The following is a 20,974-nucleotide window of genomic DNA, read 5'->3' as shown; positions in this document are numbered from 1 at the left end:
TTTCCACTAGCTTTTTAATTGATTCTCTAGGATTCTTTAAGTAGACCATGATATCATCCGCAAACAGTGATAGCTCAGTCTCTTCATTGCCAATTTTAATACCTTCAATTTCTTTTTCTTCTCTAATTGCTACTGCTAGTGTTTCTAGTACAATGCTAAATAATAAAGGTGATAATGGGCATCCTTGTTTCACTCCTGATCTTATTGGGAATGCATCTAGTTTATCCCCATTGCAGATGATGTTGTCTGATAGTTTTAGATAGATACTGTTTATTATTTTTAGGAAAGACCCTTTTATTTCTATACTTTCTAGTGTTTTCAATAGGAATGAGTGTTGTATTTTGTCAAAGGCTTTTTCTGCGTCTATTGAGATAATCATGTGATTTTTGTTGGTTTGCTTGTTGATATGGTCAATTATGTGGATAGTTTTCCTGATATTGAACTATCCTTGCATTCCTGGTATAAATCCCACCTGATCATAGTGAATAACCCTCCTGATTACTTGCTGGAGTCTTTTTGCTAGTATCTTATTTAAGACTTTTGCATCTATGTTCATTAAGGAGATTGGTCTGTAGTTTTCTTTCTCCATTTTTGACCTGCCTGGCTTTGGAATCAGTACCATATTTGTGTCATAAAAGGAATTTGGTAGAACTCCCTCTTTGCTTATTATGTCAAATAGTTTGTATAGTATTGGGATTAGCTGTTCTTTGAATGTTTGATAGAATTCAACTGTGAATTCATCAGGCCCTGGGGATTTTTTCTTAGGAAGTTCTTTGATGACTTGTTCAATTTCTTTTTCTGATATGAGATTATTTAAGAATTCTATTTCTTCTTCTGTTAATCTAGGCAATTTATATTTTTGTAAATATTCATCCATATCACCTAGATTGGCATGTTTATTGCCATATATTTGGGCAAAATAGTTTTTAATGATTGCCTTAATTTCCTCTTCATTGGAGGTGAGTTCTCCCTTTTTATCTATGATACTGTTAATTTGGTTTTCGTCTTTCCTTTTTTTTATTAGATTGACCAGTACTTTGTCTATTTTGTTTGCTTTATCAAAATACCAGCTTCTAGTCTTATTTATTAGCTCAATAGTTCTATCACTTTTGATTTTATTAATTTCTCCTTTAATTTTTAGGATCTCTAATTTGGTTTTCTTCTGAGGGGTTTTAATTTGTTCACTTTCAAATTTTTTGATTTGCATGTCCAATTCATTGACCTCTTCCCTCCCTGATTTGTTAATATATGAACACAAGGATATAAATTTTCCCCTGAGTACTGCTTTGGCTACATCCCATAGAGTTTGAAAGGATGTCTCATTGTTGTCATTTTCTTCCATGAAATTACTAATTGTTTCTATGATTTGTTCTCTAGCCAATTTTAGAGAATCATATTATTTAATTTCCAATTAATTTTTTATTTGGCTCTCCATGTATCCTTACTGATCATTATTTTTATTGCCTTATGATCTGAAAAAGTTGCATTTATTATTTCTACTTTTCTGCATTTGTTTGCCATGTTTTTATGACCTAGTATATGGTCAATCTTTGTGAATGGACCATGTGCTACTGAAAAGGTGTATTCCTTTTAGTCCCTATTTATTTTTCTCCATATATCTATTAACTCTATTTTTTCTAATATTTCATTCACATCTTTTATCTCTTTCTTATTTATTTTTTTATTTGATTTATCTAAATTTGATAGTGGTAGTTTCAGGTCTCCCACTAGTATAGTTTTACTATATATTTCTTCCTTCAATTCTACTGGTTTCTCCTTTAGAAATTTGGATGCTATGCCATTTGGTGCATACATGTTGATTAGTGATATTTCCTCATTGTCTATATTCCCTTTTATCAGGATATATTTACCTTCCCTATTCCTTTTAATCAGGTATATTTTTACTTTGGCTTTGTCAGATATCATGATTGCAACTCCTTCCTTCTTTCTATCAGTTGAGGCCCAATAGGTCTTGCTCCAACCTTTAATTCTTACCTTGTGAGTATCTGCCCATCTCAGGTGTTTTTCTTGTAGACAACATATGGTAGGATTTTGGATTCTAATCTACTCTCCTATTCGTCTACATTTATGGGGTGAGTTCATCCCATTCATGTTCAAAGTTATGATTGTCACTTGTGAATTTCCTAGCATTTTGATATCATTTCCTAGTTCTGTTCTTTCTTCTTTTGCTATATCCTTTTAAATCAGTGGTTTACTTTTAATCAAACCCCCTAATCCCCTCCCTTGATATGCTTCCTTTTCTGGTCCCTCCCTTTTTGTTCCCTTCTTGGTTTTTTTTTAGGGTCTGTTAAGTTCCCTTCCGCCTCTCCTTCCATCCCTTTTTGTACTCCCCCCCCCTTTGTTTTCCCTTCTCACTTACCCTGTAGGATAAGATAGAATTCAAGATCCCAATGGATCTTGATGCTCTTCCCTCTCAAAATTGATTTCACTGAGAGTAAGGTTTAAGTATTACCTATTAGTACTCTCTTCCTCTCCTTCTTATAAGAGTATTCTTCCCCTCCCCTTCCCATGTGTATCTTTGTGTGAAAAAGATTATCCTATTTATTTTATTTCTTCAAGTATCTCTTGGTACTATCTTTGATTCCCCCCACCACCCTTTTTCTTTTTTTGTATATCATCTTATAGCCCTTAATGCCCCAATATTTTCCTATGAGTGATTCTTCTAATTACTATAATAATGAATAGAATTTTTGAGTTACAAATAACATTTTCTCATATATTAATATATACACTTTGATCTAATTGTATCCCTTAAAGAAGAGAGTTTGAATAAAAAAATTCCTCCTTTTCCCTCTCTTTCTTCTTTACCTTTTCATGTTTCTCTTGATCTTTGTGTTTGGATATCAAGCTTTCCACTTAGTTGTGGTCTTTTCTTTACAAATATTTGGAAATCTTCTATTTTGTTGAATGTCCATACTTTCCCCTGGAAGTAGATAGTCAGTTCTGATGGATAGGTGATTTTTGGTTGAAGACCCAGTTCTCTTGCCTTTCCAAATATCGTGTTCCAGGCCTTGTGGTCCTTTAGTGTGGAAGCTGCCAGGTCTTGTGTGATCCTGATGGGTGCTCCTTGGTATCTGAATCTTGTAGAATTTTCTCCTTAGCTTGAAAGCTCTGGAATTTGCAATTACATTCCTGGGAGTTGTCTTTTGAGGATTTAGTGTAGAGGGTGTTCTATGAACTCTTTCAATGTCTATTTCCCTCCCCCCTCCCCCCCTTGTTCTAGAGCTTCAGGGCAGTTTTCTTGGATGATTTCTTGCAGCATGATGTCAAGATTTCTGTTTATTTCTGGATTTTTAGTAGACCAATGATTCTCACGTTATCTCTCTTTCCTCTGTTTTCCTGATCTGTCACCTTGTCAGTGAGATATTTTACATTTTCTTCTATTTTGTCAGTCTTTTGACTTTGCTTTATTAATTCTTGCTGTTTTGTAAGATCATTGGTTTCCAGTTGCTCAATTCTGGTTCTTAAGGCCTGTTTTTCTGCTTTAATCTTTTGATTTTCTGCTATAATCTTTTGGTTTTGTCCTTGAACCATTTCCCACTTCTCTTGCCAGAAGGCTTCCATCTTTTTGCTAAGCTCCAATTTAAATTCTTCCAGAGATTGTTGACAATTTCCATTTTTAAAGAAGGTTTTGTCTTCGTTTGAATTTCCTCCTGTATTTCCCCTGTAGCCTGGGTTTTTCCTCTGTAAAAATTTTCGAGGGTCACTGCCTTTTTTTGTTTTTCTTGGAGGGTGTTTGCTCCTGTGCACAATTTGCCATCACTGTAGATGTTTTACCTTCCATTTTTAGTCAGAAATCTAAGTGAGATGGGCAGGTTCTCTGTGTATGGAGTTAAGGAGCAAGCATTTTGCCTGAGGCAAGCTCTCAAATCTCCTCAGCCTCAGCATTTTGTGGCTTTTCTGTGTGCTTCCTTCCCAGTCGTGCCCACAGTCTGTGCTCCCCTGCCCACTGGAGTTTCAGGTGTAGCTGCTCTCAGGGGTAGGTCTTTGGTGGTCTTAGTCAGCTCTCAAGGACCTATAGGTGCCCCTTGCTCGCTCTAGAGGTGCCCCTTGCTCACTCTAGAAGTGCCCCTTGCTCACTTGCTGATTCTGGCGCACACTGGCTCTGACTCTGGCTCCATAGGTTGGGTGTGGGAGGGTAGATCAGCTCACATTTGGGTGGGAACTTTTTCACCCCCTTATAGTGTGGAAATGTCCAAATCCCATGTACCTTCAATGCTGCACCCTACTGTAGAGTCCTTTTGTACTTATGAAAATGTTTTTTTTTGTTTTTTTGAGGTAGTCTATGTCGGTGGGGGCTGAGGAGAGGAAGCGTCCTGTGTCTAGACTGCCACCATGCTTACCCGAAAGTCTCTAGTTGATTTTCTAAGTATATTCTCATAGCATCTGCAAACAGTGATAGTTTAGTTTCCTCATAACCTATTTTAATTCCTTCCATTTCTTTTTCTTCTTTAATTGCTAAAGCTAGCATTTCTTGTACAATATTAAATAATAGTAGTGATAATGGGCATCCTTGTTTTACTCCTGATCTTATTAGGAAGGGTTCTAACTCATCCTCATTGCAGATGATACTTGCTGATGTTTTAAAATAAATATTAATTATTTTTAGGAAAGACCCTTTTATTCTTATGCTTTCTAATGTTTTTAATAGGGATGAGTGTTGTATTTTATCAAAGGCTTTTAAAAAATCTATGGAGATAATCATGTGATTTCTGTTTGTTTGATTATTCTTAGGGGAAATTATACTGATAGTTTTCCTGTATTAAACCAGCCTTGCATTCTTGGTATAAATCCCACTTGGTCATAATGAAAAATTCTTATGATATATTGCTGTAGTCTCTTTGCTAGTATTTTATTTAAGATTTTTGCATCAATGTTCATTAAGGAAATTGGTCTGTAATTTTCTTTCTCTGTTTTTGGTCTCCCTGACTTGGTTGTCATTCCCATTTACATTGACAGTTATGATCACCATCTGTGTATTCCCCTCCATCTTGTTTTCCTTTTTTAATCCTGCCCTTCCTCCTTTCATTGTCTTTCCACACAAGCATTTTGCTTTTAATCATTCCCTATCCTTTATATTACTCCCTTTTCCACCATCAACCTTCTTATTCCTCTCCTACTCCACTATAGTCTTTTAATCATGCCCCCCCACAACTTCCCCATGCCTTATATTACTCTCCTCCCCACCACCCCCTTTCTTATTCCCCTTCTACTCTAAAAGTAAGATAGGATTGTATATTCCAATGAATCCGGCTGTTTTCCCTCTCTGAGCCAATTCCAATGAGTTTAAGTATTACTTGTCAATACCCTCATCTTCCCATCTTCCCCTCCACTGTAATATTCACAGTCCCCCAACCCTAGGCCTCTGTGAAAAGGCATTTAAATTCCTTTTGTTCTTTTTAACTTAATCAAGCAGGGCCTTGGACTTCCCCTCCCTCTATTTTAATTAGGGATCTGGGGGCCTTTTTACCATTGAGATGTACAGAGATAAGCCAACTCACAGTGAAAGGAGGTAGAAACCAGAGATAGGAAAGAGAGGTGGGAAAAGAGCTTATAAAAGGTGAGACTGAAGAGCTAAGCATTCATTCTGTGTTGGTGACTTTTGCTGAAAGAGGGATTCTGGGTTGGTGGCTCACTTGGGTTGAAGAGACCCTGGCCAGAGACACTGGCTTTTCAGCTTTTCTCCTGTCTTTGGTGGGATGCTCTCTTTGGTTAGACTCTCCTGCTCTTCTGGCTAGATATTGAAATGTTGTGGGGGGAATGAGCTAGATTTCTTCAGAGCAGACTTAGAGTGGTAGTCTAGATAATTTCCTATCTCCTTCCTACATTTCCCTCTCTCTCTCTCTCTCTCTCTCTCTCTCTCTCTCTCTCTCTCTCTCTCTCTCTTTTAAATAAAAACCCTTACCTTCTGTCTTGGAGTCAATACTATGTATTGGTTCCAAAGCAGAAGAGTGGTAAGGGCTAGGCAATGGGGGTCAAGTGACTTGCCCAGGGTCACACAGCTAGGAAGTGGCTGAGGCCAGATTTGAACCTAGGACCTCCCATCTCTAGGCCTGGCTCTCAATCCACTGAGCTACCCAGCTGCCCCCTCCCTCTCTTTACTACTCTACTTTATTATAATAAAGCTACTAATACACTCATAGTTTAATTTTTAATTATTATAAATGGTATCCACAATTTTTTAAACTCTTACAATTTGGACACCCTTTTAAATTATTTCACCTCTCTGTGTGATATAATTTACCCCATTTTACTTCTCTCTTGACATTTCTTTTAGCATAATCCTCTTTTTTCCCTTGACCTTTTTAAAAAAAATTTTTTTTAAACCCTTACCTTCCATCTTGGAGTCAATACTGTGTATTGGCTCCAAGGCAGAAGAGTGGTAAGGGCTAGGCAATGGGGGTCAAGTGACTTGCCCAGGGTCACACAGCTGGGAAGTGTCTGAGGCCAGATTTGAACCTAGGACCTCCCATCTCTAGGCCTGACACTCAATCCACTGAACCACCCAGCTGCCCCTTGACCTTTTTTTTTGCATATCATCCTAAACAATTTACTACCACACGTCTATGTATACTTCTTCTAACTACTATGATAATAATTAAAATTTTTAAAAGTTACAAATATTATCTTTCCATATATATGAATATGAATATATATGTAGGAATATAAACAATTTGATCTAATTGAGACCCTTAATTTTTTTCTTATTCTTAGATACCTTTTTACACTTCTATTGAATTTTGTATTTAGATATCATATTTTCTGTTTTAGTGTGGTCTTTTCTTCAGGAATGCTTGGAAATTTTCTATTTTATTAAATGACCATATTTTCCCCTGAAAGAATATACTCAGTTTTGGTGGCTATTTGATTCTTGTTTGTAAACCTAGTTCCCTTGCCTTCCGGAATATCACATTCTAAGTCTTCTGGAGCTCTTGAACTTGGCTATAACATTCCTAGGAGTTGTCATTTGGGAATTTATTATAGGAGGTGATCTGTAGATTCTTTCAATTTCTATTTTATCCTCTTGTTCAAGAATATCAGGGAAGTTTTCTGGGAAATTTCTCTTGTAATATGATGTCTAAGCTTTTTTATCATGACTTTCAGGTCATTAAATAATTCTTTCTCTCTTTTTTTAAACCCATACCTTCCATCTTGGAGTCAATACTGTGTATATTGGCTCCAAGGAAGAAGAGTGGTAAGGGCTAGGCAATGGGAGTTAAGTGACTTTCCCAGGGTCACACAGCTGGGAAGTGTCTGAGGCCAGATTTGAACCTAGGACCTCCCATCTCTAGGCCTGGTTCTCAATCCACCAGCTACCTAGCTGTCCCACCCCCTCAATAATTTTTAAATTTTCTCTCGTGGATCTATTTTTCCAGACCAAGTGTTTTTTTAATTAGATATTTCATATTTTTCTTCTATTTTTTTTCATTGTTTTTATTTCATTTTATTGTGGGTTTTTTTGATGTCTCATGAAGTCATTAGCTTATTTTCCCAATCTAATTTTTAAAGACTGATTTTCTTCCATGACCTTTTGATCCTCTTTTTCCATTTGGTCCATTCTACTTTTTCATGGAACTCTTTTTCTTCATTGGATTTTTGTGCCTCTTTTCCCACTTGACAAATTTTGCTTTTAAAGCTGTTATTTTATTTTTGCATTACTTTAATTTTCCCCCATTTTTCTTCTACCTGTCTTATTTGATTTCTTAATTCCTTTTTGAGTTCTTCCAGTACCTGAGACCAACTGACATTTTTCTTTGGAAGTTTGCATGTGGTTGCTTAGATCTTATTGTCCCCTATTGATTTTCTTCCTTGCTTTTTGTCTCCATAGAAATTCTCAGTGGGTAGGTATTTCTTTTGCTATTTGCTCACTTTCCCAGCTTTTTTTTTGTCTGTGGACTGGGAATTCTGAAATGCTAATTCTATCTCCTCTGTTGATAGCTTGGAGGACTCAGCACTCTCAGCTATTTTGCCCTGTGGCTAGGGCTTCACTGTAGCACAGGCTAGAAAGGGCTGAGGGCTATGGGATTATGGGCTTCTCTGTAGGCTGGTGCCAGGACTTGAGACTTCAAGGGGTAGGTTTGGGGTGTGCAGTGCTCTGTTGTTGGTGGAGGCAGTGTCCCAGGATCCCAAAGTTGGCCTATTCTTAGGCTCAGTACCTAGTGCAGTATGTGGGGAATGGTCAGCCAGCACTCTTCTTTGTGCAGTTTCACTTCCAGTTCCCCCTTAACTGGAAATTAACTGTGAAATTCAATTCTCTCTGCCTCCCTTTCGAGTTTTTCCCCCCTGCAGGAGAGCCCCTTCTTTCTGTCTTGCTGTTGGTTTTTGACTCCTATCATTTTGAGGTGCTTTTAGAAGATTGTTTTGGAAGGGTTGTCAGAGGGTTTCAGATTTTGCTACTACTAAGCCACTTCCTATGGCTCCATGCCCTTCATATCTATGCTACAGCTTCTTGAAGCCGATGGTGAGAGCTGGGTGGCAGGTGGACACCAAAGGAGAAAAGTAGCCCTTCACGCCAGAGGTGCTAATTTTTCCTGAACACCCTGTACATCCCATCTAGGGGTAAGATTATGAGTGTGTGTTTGAAGGGATGGGTGAAAGAAAGATTATCATTCAATGTTTGGTAATGCAAAGATAGTGTTGGGCTTGGAAAGTGAAGACTGGATTCTGACACTTGTATCTATATGACCCTGAGCAAATCACTTCTGAGGCTTAATTTCCTTATCCTTAAAAAGAGGTAACAATACTTGCTCTGTCTATCTTACAAGAGCATGGTGAGGGAGAGTATTTGATAAACCTTAAAGAGTCATAGAAATGTTTTCAACAAGGACTTGATGATGAGAAATTAATTCATATAAGATATTAACGGTTAGTTAATGATTTGATGTGTTATCTCTCTTAAAGGGAGACTCATGCTTTAAAATACAATGGCTGGAGGCTAACAGATGAATTGTAGATCAGATACTGGAAGAAATTGGAGTGGAAAAGGAAAGCTATTTGGGGGAGCCAAAGCCTTAGAGGTCCTGCTCTTCCTTAATCCATCCACATGACTGATGCTGTGTGGGCAGAAACATCTTGGAGGGATTCCCATGCTCTGGTGAGAATTTCAAACAGAATGTGATGCTACGTGGGCAAGAACATCTTGGAGGGATTTCTATGCTCTAGTGAAAAGAAGCATGTGGGCTTGTCACCCAGCCAGACACACTAATCCCTCTGAGCAATGGGCCTCATTAACTTCCTGCTTTTCTCATGCTTATTATCTGGGGACATTGCCTAGGAGGTTAGTGGGGCCAGACCAAGGCCCTTGCTGGTCCTGCTTCTATTAGATTGTAAACTCCTTGAGGGAGGGCAGGGATTGCTTTTTGCTTCTTTCTGTATTCCTGTGGCCATGAAGGTGGCTGATGCAGGCTCTGTGGAGTGCTTATAGCTTGGTCAGACATGGAGGATACCAAGGCCATCACTGCATCCTGAGCTATCACCAGTCATCTTGACTTTTGTCCTGCCACTGGACGTCAATGACTCTGGGAGAGAGAGAGAGGGTCTGAAGACTTTGTACAACTCTGCTTTACTTAAATGCAAATCACTGGAAAGTCAAGACATCACCACCATGATCGACACTGGTTCCTTTCTAAACAGGACAAACAACAACAACACTAGGGCTTAGCACAGTGCCTGGCCTAAAATGGGTACTTAGGTGTGCTGTGGATAGAGCACTGTGCTTAGGATCAGGAAAACTCCTTCGTGAGTACAAATTTAGTTTCAGATACCAGCTTTGTAACTCCGGATAAGTCACTTAGCTGAGCCCTTAGCTTCCTCATCTATAAAATGAGCTGGAGAAAGAAATGGCAAGCTATTCCAATATCTTTGCTAAAACAAACAAAACCCAAAAGAGGTCACAAAGTCAGACAACAACAACAACAACAACAACAACAAATGTTTATTGATTAAGTAGTTTTTGCCATTCATTTGGGAATGCAAAATTCTCCTGACAGAAGTTGAGAAGCCAAATAGCATTATGGAGAACATTTTAGTCAGAAGATCCGAGTCTGAATATAACCTTTCTGATTTACCCTCTGTGAGAAGAGAACATAGGCAAGACACTTTCTTTCAGTGCTCAGTTTCCTTATCTGTAAGATGAAGGAGTCAGATAATTTCTGGGATCCCTTCTAACCAATGCTTTATGTGCCAGCCAGGAAACTAGAGTCAGTGATACTGAACTATTCTGGTGGATAATTCTAAATGGGATTTTCTGGCTTGGTTGACTAAAAATAATGCCATTAGACCGGTAGTTTACTTTGTTTCCTGATTTAAGATTCAGTGCTCTAGCTGTACTCCTGTGCAATTAGAATGCTAACAATGAGATATCATTGGAGGTGGATGTTGTACAACCGATCCATAAATTAGCTTAGAGGATCCCAAGTCTGTACTGATTTTACTTCTTATGTGATAGATGCAACTTGCATGTCATACTTACATTTCTATTTTCCAGAAATGGTCTTAGCTCCTACCTAAGATATTTATATTTTGTTTGTCTCATTAGAAGGTGAGCTCCTTGAGGGCAGGGATTCTTTGTTTTGCTTTCATTCCTTTTTTTTTTAAATATTCCCAGGACACATTGTCTGGCACATGGTAAACACTTAATAAATACTTATTGACGGAGTCAACTGACTACCCTTTCTTCCCTCCTGAGATAAGGCAGGCATGTACCATTACTCTCCAGCCTTGTCGTATCACCTTAGAGATACTTTGCAAGGTCATTTCAGAAGAGATAAATTGTGTTCTTAGGCTGGGGAAAGATTTACTATCACTCATGCCCGGCTCTGAAATGGCCAATGAACCCCCTTTGGATCGATGGATGGTACGATACAATATGTTGTTTCTCCTTCTTGGCTACAGTCAACATCCTGTTAATTATAGCACAGATTGTTGATTTATGTGATCATCTGGCTGCCCAGAACAAAGTAAGGAAGGAACTTGCCCTTCCTCGTTGACCTGATGGTTATTCCATGTGCTGGACACACTTCTATAAAGGAGTTAGCCTCAGGGCTTGTAATTATGTTGGAGACTTTAGAGATGGACCAATTGCCATGGTGGCAAGTTGTCTGTATGAGTTGAAGTTGGGCTTTTGGATACTTCTTATTCTAATGAGGTCATAGGAGTTTGTCAGCTCATAGTTGGTGCTGGCTCTTGGCCATTGCTAGAAATATCTTTGTAGTGAGACTCAGAGTGTAAGAATCGGGAGCCTGGGGCAGTTGGTACTAAATATCAGGGCTTCCTCTTTAGGACTAATGGGATTGGACTAAGAGGAAGGGGGTTTGCACCTGACCCAGGGCCACATCAAAGTTGTCTCCGCTGACACAAACTACATCCAGTCTGTTTTCTTAGTAGAGACATCTACAATAGAATTGTCCAAAGATTAGAGAGATATGCCTTTGTTCTCAACACAGCCATAAGTACCAGAGGTGGGCTTTAGTCAGCCAACTTCTACTACTAAGACTCTACTACTACTACTACTACTACTACTACTACCACCATGCCAGAGAATCTTGTATATCCTTCCAAAAAAGTACTTCTTGCCTTATAAACAATAAGTGTCTTTTTTTATTTTTTCTTTTATTTTTTCTATTTCTAGCATCTTAAAATTTGAATCTGAGAACTGATTAATGGTCTGTCAGGCCAACATAGTACCAAGAATGAAACAGGTAAAAATTATAGCAGAATTCAACAAAGAGAAGTCAGTGGGGACTGTAATGATTAAGAAGGCTTCATGAGGGGACAGTTGGTGGCTTAGTGGATAGAGCACCAGGCCCAAAGAAAGGGGGTCCTGGATTCAAAGGTGTTCTCAGACACTTCCCAGCCGTGTGACTCTGGGCAAGTTACTTAACCCCCATTGCCTAGTGTAAAAAATAGACTCGAATACAGGACTACAATCCCCACAAGCCTTTGCTCCACTTCCCCAAAATGCTTTGTAATCTCACGGGAATTCTGAGGTGGGCTGAGATCGAGGAAGGATTTAAGCTGGTGGCAAAGGTTTTTGGGTTCTCTCTTTTTTTGGACTTCCGTTTTGGAGCAGACACGTCTCTTGCGTGATGTGAGGTTATTTTGTCTAGACCTCTGTCCTAGGCACATGTTTCTTACTTGTCTATTCTTTAATCTTTAACCTTTAATAAACCTTTAAAAAATATAATACTCCTTGCAGAGAGAAACTAATTTCTACCTGCCTCAGTCTCCCCATATTCCTAAATTTTAACTGTTACACTAGCCCTTACCACTCTTCTATCTTGGAACCAATACACAGTATTGATTCTAAGATGGAAGGTAAGGGTTTAAAAAAACAACAACAAAAAGATGACTTCATGAACCAAGGAGACTTGAGTTGTTGTTAAGTTGTTTCAGTCATGTCCAACTCCTTCTGACCCCATTTGGGGTTTTCTTGGAACAGATTCAGGAGTGGGTGGCTATTTCCATCTCTAACTCATTTTACACGTGAGGAAACTGAGGCCAGCAGGGTTAAGCAACTTGCCCAGGGTCACATAGCTAGTAAGTTTCTGAGGCCGGATTTCAGCTTGTATCTTCCTGACTCCAGGTCCAGCACTCTATCCTTTGAGCCCTCTAGTTGCCCCTACTCTACTCTATCTCTACTTTACCACAAATGTTTACTATGCAACAGTGAGATGATTTGCAGATAAGGAAGCAGACTCAGAGACTTGTTCAGGACCATGCAGATAAGTGTCAGAAACAGAATCCAAAGCCAGATTTTTCTGACTCTAGGTCCAACACACTGCTCACTATATCCCAAGGGTTCTTTATCTTTTTTTTATGCCATGGATCTTTTTGGCAGTCTCATAAAATCTATGACACCTTCTCAGAATAATATTTTAAATATATAAAAGAATACTATATAATAAAATATCTGTTGTGAAATATATAATATAATGAAATATAATCACATTTTTAATGCATAAAAGAAAATATATGTTAGTTTTTATTGACTAATATTAGTCAGTTTTTAGAGCTCTGGTTAAGGTTTTTACTTCTTGCCAAGAAGAGGAAAAGGAAAAAATGGACAAAAATATAACAAAATTGGAGCTAGAGTAATATAAGGTTGCTCAAGCTATAACCTTCTGAACCCAGAGTTCTTCAGAAGCAGATGAGATTAGCAGTGGAAGGGGTGAGTGGGGGAAAGGGAAAAGAATTTTAAACAATTCACAAAATAATACCATGAACCCAGTTGTTTAAGCAACCCTAGGAATAGGACATGACTCTTGGTCCTGAGGGCACTGACAATACCCATCAGGGTGTCAGGACCTGATATTTCTGTTAGGAAGACATGACACTTTCGGTGGGCCCCATCCAGCTAGAGAAGCCTACAGACCCTACAGACAAAAGAAGACAGCTAAAGGAGCCTCAGAGAAAGTCTTTAGATATGCTAATCACAGACATTTAGGACTTCCAAGATTGGAATCTTTCTATTCAGAGAGACAGCAGGGACCCAGCATCTTTGAACCTTCACTCAATTTCAAGAGAATCACAGAAGCATTGGAGCTGGAAGGAACCTTGGGGACTAATTCACCCCCCCCTCCCACCCCCTTCATTTTACACGTGAGAAAACAAGGCCTAGAAAGGTTATCAAAAAAGTGAGAAAATCAATTTACAACACTAAAAGCCAGGGAAAATCCTCTCCCTTCCTTTCTGTTTATTTTTGTCTCTTTCTCTCTTTTACTTTCTTTCTTTGGACATTTTGTAGACATTTTAGCCCAAGAAGTCTTGGAATGTTAGCAAAGTGCCATTTAATGCAATATAAATGAAAATTCTCAGGTTTAGAGTTGCAAAACTGCAACACCACAGTGAACCCCCAAAGTTTGTTCAAGACTCCAGAGACACTGTCATCTCCCCCCTGCTCAGGAGATTGCAAGACAAGATTTACTAGGCCTCACTCACAGAGGCATTGTCATAAAAACTTCACGTGAATCCCGCACCTCCTCCTCCCATCTGCCCCCCACCCCCATCCCTCCTGCCATGGCTAGGTTAAACTACCAAGAGTTCCCAAGGTTCCTGAGTTCCTTCCTAGCTTTCAAGTTTTCTTACACTTGACTCCCTCCCTATGATTGGGCTCTACTGGCCTCCCTGATATATTAGCTATTTCCCATGCTTGGAATGGACTCTCTCCTTATTCATGCCTCTTGGCATCCTTTGCTTTCTTTAAGACTCAGCTCAAATGCTACTAGGAGGCATTTTCCAGTGTACCCTTCCCCTCAATTTCTACAGTCTTTCCCTTTAAGATTATAATCTGCTCATTCTGGATATATCTTGTATGCACTCATTTATTTGCATATAATCTTCCCACTTATGTGAGTTGATGCAAAGTATAATGAGCAGAATCAGGAGAAAATCATTGTACACAGTAAGCAATATTGTTGGGGAGGGCAGCTGTGAAAGACTCGGCTACTCTGATGAAGACAGTGCTCTAAGACGATTCCAAGGACTCATGATAAAAAATGGTGCCCATCTCCAGGGAGAGAACTGGTCACCTCTGAGTGCACATTGAAGCATATCTTTTAAACTTTATTTTTCTTATTGTGTATGTTTCCTTTTGCAACATGGCTAATATGGAAATTTGTTTTGCATGACATGACAAGTATAATTAATATCATATTGCTAGGCTTCTCAAGGGATAGCACTGTGCTAGGAGGGAGAAAGAATGTGGAACTCAAAAATCTTTAAAAAAGAGTGTGAAAAATTTTCTGGGGGGAATATTTAGTGAAATAAAAAAATTTTTTTAAAAACATATAGCTTTTCTATTAAAATGTGAATTTCTTGAGGGCAGGGCCTGTCATTGTCTTTCTTTTGTAACTTCGCATTTTAGCAAAGAGCCCGACTTGCTTGATAAGTGATTGTAGACTCTTGGGATGACTACATGGACTTTTAAAAATAAGCCATTTGTCATAAAGTCCCTCAACAATTGCTCAATGAGTCCTTATTAACTGCCTACTTTGTGCCCAACATTATAATAGGCACTAGAGTTGGAGAAGGGTTTACAAACTATTATTTTGCAGTCATTTCAGTTGTGTCTGACTCTTCCTGGGCCCATTTGGGGGTTTTTCTTTTTTTTATTCCAAAATATTTTACTTTCCCAATAACTTATAATAACAATTTTCAACATGGGGTTTCTGAAATTATAAGATTCAAATTGTCTTCCTCCCTTCCTTCTCTCCTCTTAGAGATGGTAAGCAATTTGATCTGGATTATACATATATTATCATGCAAAACACATGTCCATATTGGTCATTGAGAATACTTATATAACACCTAAACCTCCAAATAAAACCATAAATGATATAATGTGAAAGATAGTATGCTTTGATCTGCAACTGACTCCAAACAATTCTTTCTTTGGAGGTAAATAGCATTCATCATAAGTCCTTCAAAACTGTCCCAGATCATTGTATTGCTGAGTAGCTAAATCTTTGACAATTGACATTATACAATGCTGCTGGTCAACTGTGTAGAATGTTTTCCCAGTTCTGCTTATTTTGCTCTGCATCAGTTCATATAAATCTTTCCAGCTTTTTCTGAAATCATCCTGCTTATCATTTATTCCTGCACAATAGCTCCATTCCCAATAATCCTGTTATCCTCTCCCCTTGCTCTCCTACTTCCAAATTGGCCCACCCTTATCCTTTGCCCCTTACCTTTATTTCTTATTTTACCCACTTTCCCTAAAATTGTTTCCTTATCCCCCAGCTGTGCCCTTCTACTTTTTGATTCCCCCTATCCCCTCATTTTACCTCCCTACCTCTTTATATCTCCTCTAGGTCTTTCCCTCCCTTTTCTTATACCTTTGTCTTCCTTTCTCTTCCCAGTTCCCTCCTGTATCCCAGTTACCTTCCCTCCTATTTCTCTGTATGTTGAGAAAATGTTTACTCTTTTAATTGTGTATGTTCTCTTTTTATCCCAGGTGTGATGAGTGTTGGGTTTTAGTACTCCCAGCCCTCCACCCTCTCATCCCCTTTTCTGTGGCAGTTCCTCCACTCATTCCTTTTCCATATTAGGTAGCCATTCCACCCTGCCTCCTCTTGCTCTATTCTACTACCATGTTGGCTCATTCCATTATATTCCCTTGAGCTCAAGACTGCCATCCATACCCATCCTTTAAAAACACCCAGGGCAGTGCTGGATCTCTTTTTGGGGGGCAAGGGGTGGTTTTTCCCCCTTAATCTTCTTACAGTGCTCTTATTTTCCCCCCTAATTTTTCTTCCACCTCTCTCATTTGGTTTTTGAGGTATTTTTTTTTCTTTTTTCTTTTTAAAACTCTTGCCTTCCATCTTGGAATCAATACTGTGTATTGTTTCTAAGGCAGAAGAGTGGTAAGGGATAGGCAATGGGGGTTAAGTGACTTGCCCAGGGAAGTGTCTGAGGCCAAATTTGAACCCAGGACCTCCCATCTCTGGACCTGATTCTCAATCCACTGAGCAACCCAGCTGCCCCCTTTAAGGTCTTTTAAAAACTCTTCCAAAAGCTATTTTTGAGCTTGTGGTTCAAAATTGCATTTCTTTGCTATTTTTGAAGTAGGTGTTTTTTTTTCACTGTCCTCTGAATTTGAGCCGAGATCTTCTCTGTCTCCCTAATAGTTATCAACAGTTGGGTTCTTTCTCCTTTGCTTGATCATATCTATTTAATTAAAATTTTTTTAGCAACCAGGCCAATAGGCATAATTATGGCTCCCCCCCCCCCCCCAGCCCCAGGGTTCCTATTTTGTTGATGTATATTATCTAAGGTTTCAGGATTGTGTGTGTGTGTGAGTGTGTGTGTGTGTGTGTATTTTCCTGGATTCTGTTTAGTTATTGCAATTTTTATGGTTCAGAGTCTGGTTATACATACTCTCCATCCCAACTCAAGTAGCAGTGATTGATCTCAGGTGCTCGAGCCAGAGCTCTCAGGCAGTTCAGCTACTGCAACTGCAAGGCAGCCAGTCTGCCTCCTCCTGTGGCAACTACCAGGGACTTCTCTCTCCCGGAAGTAACCATAGCTGATAGGCCCCAGGACCTCAGCAAACATACTCACTGTTGTGCTCCTTCCTCCTCTTTTCGCACAGATGCAGTCCTAGACAGAGCAAGTGTCCAGTCAGTGTTTTTCAGGCCTCCAAAATCCCTTGTTTGTTGACAATGAGATCTGAGTTCCTGCCCTCGGGGCCTGGCATCAGCCCACTTCGAGGTGACCACTCAGTCCCTTCAGTCCCCAGCTTTGGGCCAGCCACAGCAGACATAGCTGCACCCAGGCCCTAAGACTTCTGATTCAGATTCCGGTGTTAGCCTTAGGCTACCCCTGGCTCAGCAAACCAAGAGGAGGCCCCTAATCTTGCCCTCCAGGATTGCCTTGTGGATTCCCTCTGTTTGTTCTGTTCCTTTCCCCAGGACCTATGGATGTGGGACTGAGGGCAAGGAAGTTAGAAACCTTCCTCCCTTGTTCTTTGCTGTTCAGTTTAACTCTGGACTCCTTTTTTTTTTTTGCCACTTTTAATGTTGATTTTATGGAGTTATTTTTGGTTGTTTGTGGGCTTTTTTTTTTTTTAGGAAGGTATAAAGCTTCCCACAATGGTCTTGCTCCTCATTTCTTATGGCACAATAGTATTCCATTACAATCACGTGCCACAACTTGTTTAGCCATTCCTCAACTGATGAACATCCTTTCAGTTTCCAGTTCTTTGCCATCACAGAAAGAGCTGTTATAAATATTTTTGTACATATAGGTCTTTTTTTTTCTTTATCTTTGATCTTTTTGGGATAGAGACCCAGTAGTGGTATTGCTAGGTCAAGGAGTATGCAGTTTTTATGACCCTGTGGGCATGATTCGAAATTGTCCTGCAGAACGATATCAGTTTAAAGCTCTACCAACAGTGTATTAATGTCCCAGTTTTCCTACATCCCCTCCAAAAATGTATCATTTTCCTCTTTTGGATCATATTAGCCAGTCTGATAGGTGTGAAGTGGTACCTCAGAGTTGTTTTAATTTGCATTTCTTTAATAGTGATTTGGAGCATTTTTTTCATATGACTAACGATAGTTTTAAGTTCTTCATCTGAGAATTGTCTGTTCATATCCTTTTACTGTCAGTTGTCAGTTGTCAGTTGAGGAATGCTTTGCATTCTTATAAACCAAAGGATTCTTGATGAAGAAAAAAGTGCTATCCATCTCCAAAGAGAGAACTGATGAACTCTGAGTGAAAATTGAAGCATCATTTTCTCTGTTTCTTTAACTTTTTTGCTTATTTTTGAAATATGGCTAATATGGAAATGTGATTTGCATGATTTCACATGTGTAATTCATATAACAATGCTCACCTTCTCAGTGAGTGAGAGGTAGAAGGAAGAGAATTTGAAACTCAAAATTTAAAAAGAAAAGAATGTTGAAATGTTAAATAATGTTAAATGTTAAATAATATTAAATGTTAAAATGTTAAATGTTTTAAAATATAATGTTAAAAAGGAATAGCTTTTTAAAAAGTAAAAAAAAAAAGACACCAAGAGGTACATTACCCTAGTTAGGAAGAACTCATCAAGTTCTACATAGGATTTCCCTACTTCTTCATTCTTTGCAAAGGGAAGTAAGCTGCATCTTTTTTTCATATGTTCTTTTTAGCTTATGTTCATCTTGAGCAAACAGAGTGAGATTACCCAGGGTCCCATGAAATGGTCATTCTTATGAAAATGATGAAACTGGCTGAGATCTTTTTTATTCACTTCTCTAGGGAGAACCACCCTCCTATTTAGTAGTAACTTCTTTTTAAAAAATATTATTTATTTTTAACATTCTCTTCTTTTAAAATTTTGACTTCCAAATTCTCTCCTTCCCTCTACTTTCTCCTCCATCCACTAAGAAGCAATATGATATCAATTACATATGTGAAATTGTGCAAAACATTTCCAGATTAGCTATGTTTAAAAAAGAACATGAAATATAAAGAAAGTGAGAAGATTATACTTCATTTTTCACTCAGAGTTTATCCATTCTCTTTTTGGAGGTGGATAGCCTTTTTTTTTTCATCATGAGTCTTTTGGAATTGCCTTGGATCACTGTACTCATCACAATAGCCAAGTCATTCATAGTTGGTCATCATTACAACATTGCTGTTATTGCACAATGATCTCCGGGTTCTTCTCATTTCACTTTGCATCAATTCATATAGGTCTTGCCTTTTTTTTTTAAACCATCCCTTAAGAGTAAAGCCCTTACCTTCCATCTTGGAATTGATACTATGTGTTGGTTCTAAGGCAGAAGAGTGGAAAGGGCTAGGCAATGGGGGTTAAGTAATTTACCCAGGGTCACACAGCTAGGAAATGTCTGAGGCCAGATTTGAACCTAGGATCTCCTATATCTAGGCCTGGCTCTCATTCCCCAGAACCATGTGCCTGCCCTACCATCACATAATACTCCATCACAACCATATACCACAATTTATTCAGCCATTCCCCAGTTGATGAGCATCTCCTCAATTGCCAATTCTTTGCCATCCACAAAACAACTATTATAAATAATTTTTGTACAAATAGATCCTTTCCCTCTCTCTTTGATCTCTTTAGGATACAGACCTAGTAGTGGTATTGCTGAATCTACGGGTATATACAATTTTATAGCTCTTTGAGCATAGTTCTGAATTATTCTCCAGAATGGTTGGTGCTTGCTTTGTCAGCATATATACTAAAACTGGAATGGTACAGAGAAGATTAGCATGGCCTCTGCACAAGTATGACATGTAGAATGCTTGGACTAGCTTAGTGGCAACTTCTTTAAGTCTAGACATGTCATTTATAGAGAGACTATCATCCATGCATGAGACTATCAAGTGCTTAATAAATTTTTAAAAATTTAATTGAATGTGTTGAATTATTCACCAATCCTGCCGCTGTCAATGAAGGCTTTCATAAAGAAAACCCAAGGGAAGCCTTGAGTGTTACTTAAATCAGTATCATTCAAAACCTGAGAATACCACTTGACACAGTCTTGCTCCTAAGAGGTGGCACAGACTTAAAATTGACATAGGTTCAAGAAAGATTTACATAAATTAATGAAACCTAGAACTACAATCAGTCAGTCATCCCTCAAGTATTTCTGAGTCTTTGATATGTGGCTAGCACTGTGCTCAGTGCTGTGGGATCCTAAAGCAAAGAACCTATAATAATTTATTCAGGGAAGCTTAGGATAACAGTGGTGGAGGTGGATGGGTGACACCCATAACCTTAAAGGTCTGAGGTGGAAGGTACCTTTTAGAGCATATAGTCCAACCACCTTCTTTATTTTACAAAAGAAATATGAGGCCAAAGGAAGAGAAATATCCAGTTACACAGAATATTACTAAAATAAATATGTTGTTGGACCAACTTTGATCTTCTGATTTTCAATTCTGGTGCTCATTTTCTTCTTTTTTTTAATTGAAAATTTTTAATTAATTTAGAATATTTTTCCATGGTTACATGATTCATGTTCTTTCCTTTCCCTCCCCCTTCATCCAAAGTGCAATTCAACTGGGTTTTACATGTGTCATTGATCAAGAACTATTTCCATATTATTAACATTTGCACCAGGGCGATTGTTTAGAGTCTACATCCCCAGTCATATCCCCATCGACCTATGTGATCAGGCAGTTGTTTTTCTTCTGTGTTTCTGCTCCCACAATTCTTTCTCATAAGTCCCTAAGAATTGTCCTGGATCATTGCATTGCTGCTAGTAGAGAAGTCCATTACATTTGATTGTACCACAGTGTATCAGTCTCTGTGTACAATGTTCTCCTGGTTCTGCTCCTTTCACTCTGCATCAATTCCTGGAAGTTGTTCCAGTTCACATGGAATTCCTCCAGTTCATCATTCCTTTTAGCACAATAGTATTCCATAATTTGGTGCTCATTTTCTTTAGATCATGTTGACAGCCATTCTCATACCATTCTTCTCTGTTACTCATTC

The 20,974-nt window shown here is 38.6% G+C and overlaps 1 pseudogene; it reads left to right on the top strand.

Annotated features, from left to right (window-relative positions):
• The first annotated feature begins 19,691 nt into the window (after positions 1-19,691).
• Positions 19,692-19,805, top strand: LOC130457694 (U6 spliceosomal RNA; annotated as a pseudogene).
• The last annotated feature ends 1,169 nt before the right edge of the window (positions 19,806-20,974 follow it).

This window comes from Monodelphis domestica, chromosome 2 (assembly GCF_027887165.1).
Source record: "Monodelphis domestica isolate mMonDom1 chromosome 2, mMonDom1.pri, whole genome shotgun sequence".
Lineage (NCBI taxonomy): Eukaryota > Metazoa > Chordata > Mammalia > Didelphimorphia > Didelphidae > Monodelphis > Monodelphis domestica.
This window is presented reverse-complemented; position numbering and strand designations above follow the sequence as displayed.